The sequence below is a fragment of the Zeus faber genome (genome assembly GCF_960531495.2).
Source record: "Zeus faber genome assembly, chromosome: 5".
Lineage (NCBI taxonomy): Eukaryota > Metazoa > Chordata > Actinopteri > Zeiformes > Zeidae > Zeus > Zeus faber.
In genome coordinates, this window is record NC_137192.1 from 16,574,290 (window position 1) to 16,583,383 (window position 9,094).

The window sequence follows — 9,094 nt, forward strand, 5'->3', positions numbered from 1 at the left end:
TGGTTTGCTGTTCAGAAAAGCAGACAGTAGATTAAATAATAATAATCCAGGGGAAAATCATATATCTGGCTTGTCAGGAATTGTATATCAATTACAATATAGATAGTATGTCATTTAATTATGAATAGTGTGTAATGGTATTTTTTCCCCTATGTGTTCTATGCCCAGCACAGCCTTTGGAGTTTGCCAAAAAAAAACAATTTTACGACATGTATGTACGATGCAACATGTTTGTGGAAAAAAAAAAATCTTTTGAATCTCAGGCTAAGACACTATTATTGCAGTAATCACATCTGGGACTGAGACTGGTGATGTGATATAACTGTTGGCTGCACTTGATCGAGTATATTTTATGAGCTTTGGAAAGCATGTGTTCTAAAATGAGAAGTATTCATTCACTCTCTATTTGCAAAGCTCCCAATATAATCTCTTGGCAATAACTGATTTGCATCTCCATCTCAAATCTCCAGAACATACTTTGGTGATGCAGACTTAAGACCCAAATTACACTTCATGTTTCAACTAGTTGCTCATTCTGAGGGACTACCCAGTGGAATAAATTATTTTTGATATAATCCACAAGAACCATTGCTATTCAGGTTATGGTTATTGTAAATTATTATATATCCGTGAGCCAAGATGCATTACTCCAGCAAAATCACTGTCATTGTAGATCATTGAGTAAAGGTGCAATTAAATTTCACCAAACTCCTCCTCTCTGGGGAAACAATAGAATGGTAGTACAGGTGGGATGGGCAATAAGGGGAGATATGAGGGGAATTTATTTTTATTTATTCCAATGTGCTCTTATGGCTCCGGTATCATGACGGAAAGAGCATGTCCGCCCTCTAGTGGAGAAAAAATATATATACACACACCTTTTACCAGCTCTAAACCCTTCCAAAAGTTCGAAACAGAATTCTAATAATTTGTTATGACTTGTTATTTAATATGCTACACCACTCAATACCAGCACACGTTATGCTTTATTTGCCAGCCTCTAAAACTATCTTCCGCCGCGCCTAACTGCGTTCAGCCGGGCGGCCCTAAAATGACACCCAATGACACCCAATGACACCCATTTTGATCCCCCACTAGGCGGCAGTGGTGTCCTGTGGAACTGATAACGTCACTCAAGCGTATAAACGGCATCTCGGTCCTATGCGATTTTACAAAAATTAAAAAAAAAAAAAAAAAAAATGCATTTAATTCACAGCCCTCGGGCTCATTTAACACGAGCAACATGTATTTGCCACATGGGGGGTGAACATAAATGGCAACGTAAATACAAATAAAGTGAGTGGGCCTGTTCGCGAGACTTTTTACAATATCGTCACGTAAAATTATCGTTTAATGTGAGTTTGTTCAATGCTACCATAGAAATAATAACAATAATAAATATAGCTGCAGGCAGCAATACACTGTGTCCAGTATCGAGGCCGATTCCAATTTTTCGAGCATCGCATTGTCGCTCCTCTTCACATCAGCGTTGTGTCAAAAAAACAAGTAACGATTTTCCGAGTTTGCCTTGAACGCAACGTCGACTGACGTAATGACGCGGAAACGCAAGTTTTTCCGAGTTCTGGTGACGCGCTGAGCAAATTACATCACAAATCACAAATGAAGGGATGCACTTTTTGCGTGTTATGTCTTTATCCTAAAAATGAGAAGGTGTCTGTCTATTACCTGTAGTCCGCAAAGTCCTGCCTCACGGTGTCTCTGCGGAAGGAAATCACTCCGTGTGGAAGTTCCCAACAACACGGTTCCATTCAAACGCATTAAACACTGCGTGTCCCTCAGAGACGTTTCATCATCTTTTGAAAACTTTTGGGACTAAAATAAAACAGACACGATTCAGACCCGTAGCTCTGGAGCTGCAAGTGAACTCCATGTGTGAGGACACAAACACGGAAAATGCTTTCCGCTGTTTTCGGCTCCTACAGTTTGTGTGTACGGACTGGCTTGAGTGCTGCAAAATAAGGAGGAACAGGGCACCAGGTTAGATGTGAACAGAATGCGTTTATATTTACAAAAAAGGCAAGGGAGATAAAATATCACAAGAAACGCCCCGACGACGTCAAGCAGGTAGACTATACACACACACACACACACACGCACACACACAGTTTTCAACCACTACAGAGCGATGGAGTCTACACCACGCAGCTCGCACGATGCAAATGTGCGTTCATAGCCACAACCTGCCCATTTTTAACAAATTGGATGATGATGATGATGTCACAAAGCGCCTTACTCCACAAACTCATCTCGCTCCACCAGCCGACCAGAATTTTGCTGGCGCGTGGGCGATACGCGTACGTTTGGTTACTTCCGTCCAATTGAATCGCTTTTTCCACTAATTCCTGCTCCGAATGCGGATCAATATGGGTGAAACTTGAGCCACAAGATGTCTGAGATGTCCCGGTTCTAACGAGACATCAACCGTGTCGGTGGCTCCAGTGGTTGTCCTGTACCAGACACTTTTAGATCGAGAAGTTCTGAGGGGAATAATAATAATAAAAAAAATATAGCTGCAGGCAGCAATCCAGTTTATTCGTTTTAGGTATGTGTTACATTTGGGTTTTTTTTGTGTAATGCAGCGAAATTTACTGCACAAACATCGAGTCGGTAATTTTGTGTCCATAAACATTCCGTGTTGTTGTTGTTGTTCAGTTGATGTTTCATCAATATTTTCACCTTCTGAACTTAAATCTGCATTTTCGATATTATCACTGCACATAGATTCGTTATTGTTGTTTGTGGTTTTAGCATATTCCTCAATTTTGGAAAGAGGATTATTCCCTTCATGGTTAAATTCCACATCCCTAAACCATTTGTTATATATTTTCAAATACGCCAATGCTCTTATTTATTTTATATGTATGACCATATTGATATTTGTAATGGCCTTTGTAGGTTAACCTTCTTTTTTATTTTACACAAATCATACGGTTATTATCATCGGATTTTAAGAAGTACATTTGTTACATTTATCATATTTGAAGGTTCACATGTGACTGGTCCATGAATCTATTCTGTCCACCTTTTGGTAAAGTAAGTATTTTCATAAACTGAATTTTCCTTGCAAGGAAATGCTGTTCCACTGAGTTTAAGTCTTTTAGTTATGGTGGAATAGGATCTAGTCAAATTGTTTACAGTATTTTCTTGTGGAACTTTACCTGAATTATTTTTCCTGTGACATGTGAAACAAATCCATAGTCCACCAGAATGTCCAATATTGAAAATACAGTTGTCATTACACATTTTTGTGCATTTGTGTAAATATATTTCTGTTGTACAATTTATTGAGATTGCAGCGATTTCTTTCCTTTTTTAAGATATTCTTCTTTTTGACATTTAATGTCTTGATGTTGAAAAAGTAGTCGATGGCAGACATATATTCAGGGCCTCTATTTATTTTTTCTTTGAAATGTAATTCTAATGAATATAAATATTTGTGTTTTAATTCTTGTCTTCAGCTTATTAATGGTATAATTATTTTTCCTCAGTTTTTTCTTACATGTCCACTATTGTTCATTATAAACTTTAAAAAAATATATATTTTACTCCTTTTTTCTTTTACTTCTGTTCAGCATTGTACTTAACAACAGTGTCATAAAAACACCTTTTATGTGTTTTTACATTTTTTATTTTATGAGTATTTATTTATTTTAATATTTTTGGTGTGTTTTATTTTTTTGTATTCATTTCATATCTATGGTATTTGGCATATTGATAAAGTCTATAACTTTCTCTGTATTATTACCTTTTCTACGTTTTGGAGGTGTTCATTGATATCATCGAATGGTAATTTTTGATTTAAAGAATGTTCTTTATTTTTTTCAAATATGACCGCAATCTTCTGAATTTGGATACTTATCACATGTAATGACTTCATATTTAGATTCATTGCCTTTTTAAGAAAATGCCTGTCTATGTGAACGTGTGGCTTTTATGTGCAACATTTGAACCATTTGTTATGACCATAATGTGAATATATGTACACCTAGTGCATCTGCCGCTGCTTGTATTTCAACTTCAGTAGCCTAAATTCCAACATATTTCATTCCTGATAATTGTATATAATTTTCCAACTGATAGGTAGCTATGTCTTAAGGAATTGCTGCAAATTATAGTTATCTTTTCTGTGTCTGACGACCATAAGTCTTGTCTGTCTGTGATTTCCCTAATTTTCACTTATTGCAAATGATTATGCTCTAAAGAAGCAATTACCATCGGCCACAATCGATTTGGTTTCACAATGTTTACTCAATAGCATAGCTTTTCATGTATAATGACTTGAATGAATTGAAAGTTTGTGTTTTCAGAATTACTTACCATAATTACATCAGTTGACAATAAAATGTTTTCATGTTTAGTGGTATCAGCAGTATTTGAAGTACTAACACATGTGAGCTGTTGTATCGTAGTCATTTACTCACTTAATCAGAATTTGTTTTTTCAAATGAATATTTCTTTGTTGTTGTTTTTCATGACACACACTTAATTTAGTTTGATTATCTTTAGTATTGATATTTTTAGTCTGTATATCTTCGTTGTCTAAAACATGATCGTTATGGCCAATATTGACACTAAATGGTTTAGTTTTTATATTGCTGCACATTTTTGGTGCAGTTGTTGGCGCAAAACTGTAATCATCACATGTATTTTTCAATTTTATGTGTTGGAATTAATATTAATAATAAAAATAATAATTAATCATTTATATATACTGTATATTTCATATTGGAATGCTAAATGTATTTACCTACTTTGTGTTGTCATTGGGCATCAATTATATCTATCTGTAGTCCTGTGATTTCAAATATTGGTTCAGTTAGATTCAATTAATTATTAGTATTAGAGAAATGCCTAGAGACAGATTACATGTTGTTGTAGTAAGCTACATACGTAACTACTAGGTGAATCATACTCATGTATCCCAATTTTGTTCCTTGCATGTGAATTAATGATTGCATAACAAGATTTCTGCTTAATCATTGTTGCATGTATGACTGGAAATGGTAAATAAACATCCATCATTATTATTTGGCAGTAATTTCTTAATTGTTCTATCATTTGGCATTGCTATTATACAAGACAGAGTTATAGTGATCTCCACCAATGCAGTCAGTAAATGGCTCAGCATACATTATTTGCAATGTTGTATTAAATATAGCTTGTCTCATTGACAATTCTGTTATTGCAATATAATCTCTTCCTGGAACATTATAATTAATTCTACCAGACTTTTTCATATCCTGATAAACATTATTTCCTTTAACCAAAACATTGTCTAGGTCATTTTATGTCCATGTGCAAACATTATGGTTCTTAAGAATCGCTGTTAAACTCATAGCAGGTATTTCTGTGAGTAATAAATAAAACAGAAAAATAGAAGCTAGAAGTTTTAGGGAAATAAAACGGCTTCTATTTTTCCGCCTCCTCGCTGGATCTTGAACGCATCACTCACTTGCACGTGGTCACAAGTTTTTGTGGACTAATGTTTTTTCATATTTTTTCATGAATCCGGCAAAGTAATGGGGACCAAAGAGATAAAATATCAATTGAACCGATCCACAGACATCTACCAGGTAAGGTACATAAACACACACACACACACACACACACACATACACACACACACACGCGTAATTTGTAATCTCTAATCTCTAACTAACCTGCACATTTATAGTACGTAGTATGATGAAGTCATAAAGAGTCTTACTGTAAATCTCATCTCTTTCCATTTGTTTTCGAACACTGGCGTGTCAGTGAAGCACGACCACCTAGATACTTGGAGACTATTTGGTAGGTTTTCCACTAATTTCTGCTCCGTATGTGGATCAATATGAATGAAACTTGGAACATGAGATGTTTGGAACATACTGGTTCAAGCAACACCTCAACCGTGTTCGTAACTTCTGTCATTGTTGCGTTTCAAATACTTTAACCCTGTTGTAGATACTTTGGTGTTCGACGACTGAGACCACGTCTGTGATTTGTGTCAAATTTGGTCGGTTCTTCACTAACTTCTGCTCCGTTTGTGGATCGATTTGGATGAAGGTTGAACCATGAGATGTTTGTGACATACTGGTTCAAACGAGATGTAAACTGTGTTTCGTAACTTCTGCCATTGTTCTGTTTTTAAAATAGTTTTACCCTGAAAAATTCCCGGCTGGACCCCTAGAAATCAGAACAATAACAATGGACCCCTAAATATAGCTGCAGGCAGCAATATACGGGATCCCGGTTTGTTGTCTTACATATGAATTACAGTTTTCCGAGTTCTCATTAAATGCAGCATCATTTCCTACCGACACCAATTAAAAATTTCCGAGTTCTCATGAAACGCAACATCCCTCCTACCGACACCAATTACACATTTCCGAGTTCACATGGAACACAGGGTGGACGTTCTGCCCACTGCTTCTTTATTGTCTTAGACTTTCGGCTTCTCTTTGGCTTCTGGAACACGAAAACACTCAAACAACACAATTATTTCATAACACAAAAAAAAATACATAAGCAATACACTACAATACATGTTACTTTCACTGTGTAATTTATTATAGCTATTGTGATAACGTCACATAAAGTATAATAATGAATAATTTGACAAGAATATAATAAGTTATATTAAATAATAATTAGTATGACTAATTACATTTTAAGATGACATGTAACCAAATTATACAATTCAACATGATATATAACCAAATTTATTTTCTGTATGCTGGACCCCTAATAACAGCATTACTACTTTAGCATTACACAAGTTTAAATTTTCCTAGTTGCCATTGAACGCAGCATCGGCTCCTGCTGTCTAACGTCTCAAACCAGCGCAAATCCTGCGCAAAGCAACCACTACATACCAATGGCGTCTACACCATGCTGGGCCGAGGAAAATCTGCGATGTAACGATGTAACATATTGTCATGTAACGATGACAATATGACTTGTGATAAATAAACAAATATATATATAAATAAACAAATAATATATAAGTGTGCATATTAGCTATACAGTTCCTATGTCTTTCTGCTTTAATAGGGACATTACTAACATAGGCCCCAAACATTAGCCTATGCACACTGAATAAATTATTTCGAACATACTTTTATTGAACAAATTGCACATGAATATCCAACCACTTAAACAGAACATTAATTTAAATAAATCCTTATTTCCCCCGCTCCCTTTAAAATATATTCCTATAAACTCAACAAATAACATCTCTTGAAATACAAAAAAAAATACAGTATCTGCTGAACAACACAAATTACAGATATCCGAGTTTCATTGAATGCAGCATCCCTTTCGAGTTTTTAGTGTTCTGTGAACGCACCATCACTCCCTGCTTCTGGAAGCCTTTCAACTGGCCTGGGGACCAGACAAATCTGCTGCTCATGTTTCATTTGGTCTAAACAATACGTCAGGCCACCCTCCCATTCAAACAGATTTCCACCCAACCTCGCCAGGGTCAGGCCAATCACAAAAGGTTGTCTAATAGGGGGCGTGCTTGATATGATGATGATGATGCGGAGGAGCGGAGCGGAGGAGTTGCTCTGGCAACAGGATGGCGTCGCTCTCTCGGATGGATTAAAAAAAAAAAAAAAAAAAAAAAGATTTATGTAATAAAATAATTTTTCTCATTCATCGTGTTTCAGGCAGTCTTTTGAGAAGTGCTGATCGCGCATGTTCATATCGCAATGACGATGAAAATAATTAGATAATAGATTTATCGTGCAGCCCTACACTGCGGACCGAATGTCCCCCCAGAGATGAAACCTGGGCATATATAACAAATTGGTTGAAATAAGCTCTGTGGTTAACACAAGCTTAAGCTTTTTCACGTTTTGCTCTACGACGTAAAAGACGTCAGGAAATACCCCACGCGTGGTTAAATGTGGCTAAATGAGACTACAGAGGCTGTCGGGGGCGGACCCGCCGCGTCAGCTCCGGGGGGCCTCATCCCCGCTGCACGCTGCCTGGCCAGAGAGCGCCCCCGGCCAGAGAGAGAGCGGAGGAAGCGCCGGCGCTCCTGCTGTACGATTGGCTGTTCGTGTCACATGGTTGTTTTACTGCTCTGTACAATTGGCTGTTTGTGGCACATGGTTGTTTTTTGCTCCATCCCTGTCTTTCTGATGCATTCCGAGGACATGAAACACATCATGGTCTTGCACTGTTTCTACGTTACGACCTCCTCGAATCCCGCAAGATAAGGAGGGACAACGCCGGGTTACAGTAGATGCAAACCGAGTGCCTTCATTTACAAAAACTGCAAAAGATATTCAACATCAATGCTACAGCCCCGTGCGTCAAACTGGTGAGATGATACCACTACAGAGCGATGGAGTCGACACCATGCACCTTGTACGATGCGAATGGGCTTCCAGGGCCACAACCTGCACATATATAACGTCCTGCTCTACAACTCATCTCGCTCCACTACCTGACCAGAAGTTTTAGAACGTTGGCATATCTGCGATGCACGAACGTGCGGCTACTTCCAGTCAAATGTCATCGTTTTTTCACTTATTCCTGCTCTGATGGTGGATCGATACGGATGAAACTGGAACCACAAGATGTCTGTGACGTCCCGGTTCTGACGAGACATAACCGCGTCTGTGGGTCCAGTGTCCACTTTTATCCCGAAAAATGTTATAATAATAATAATCTCTTCAATCCCACAATTCTCATTAAGGGCTGGTGTTCATTACCGCCGCTTGATTCGGACCTGGAGGAAGAGGAAAAGCAAAAAGAAATGGAACACGCAGATTTCCATTATAAACATGTGTGTTAAACATTAAAATGAAATAGAAGTGTAATCTAGTTTGGTAAGACATCCAACACTTTAACAAAAGGGTAAAGCACATGCCTGCAGTCCAGTGTCAACATTTGACAGAGGCGTCGGGCGAAAAGGTTACAGAAATTTTAATATTCAACTTATTTTAAACCTATGAGACAATTCTGTGGTCTATTAGCACTAAATTGGCCCCAGAGTAATTAGAAGTTTGTTGTTTAACGTTATCCTCCTGATTACTTTTTTCCACACGTGCTCCCCTTGTGCCCAATGGCGGTATTACATTTC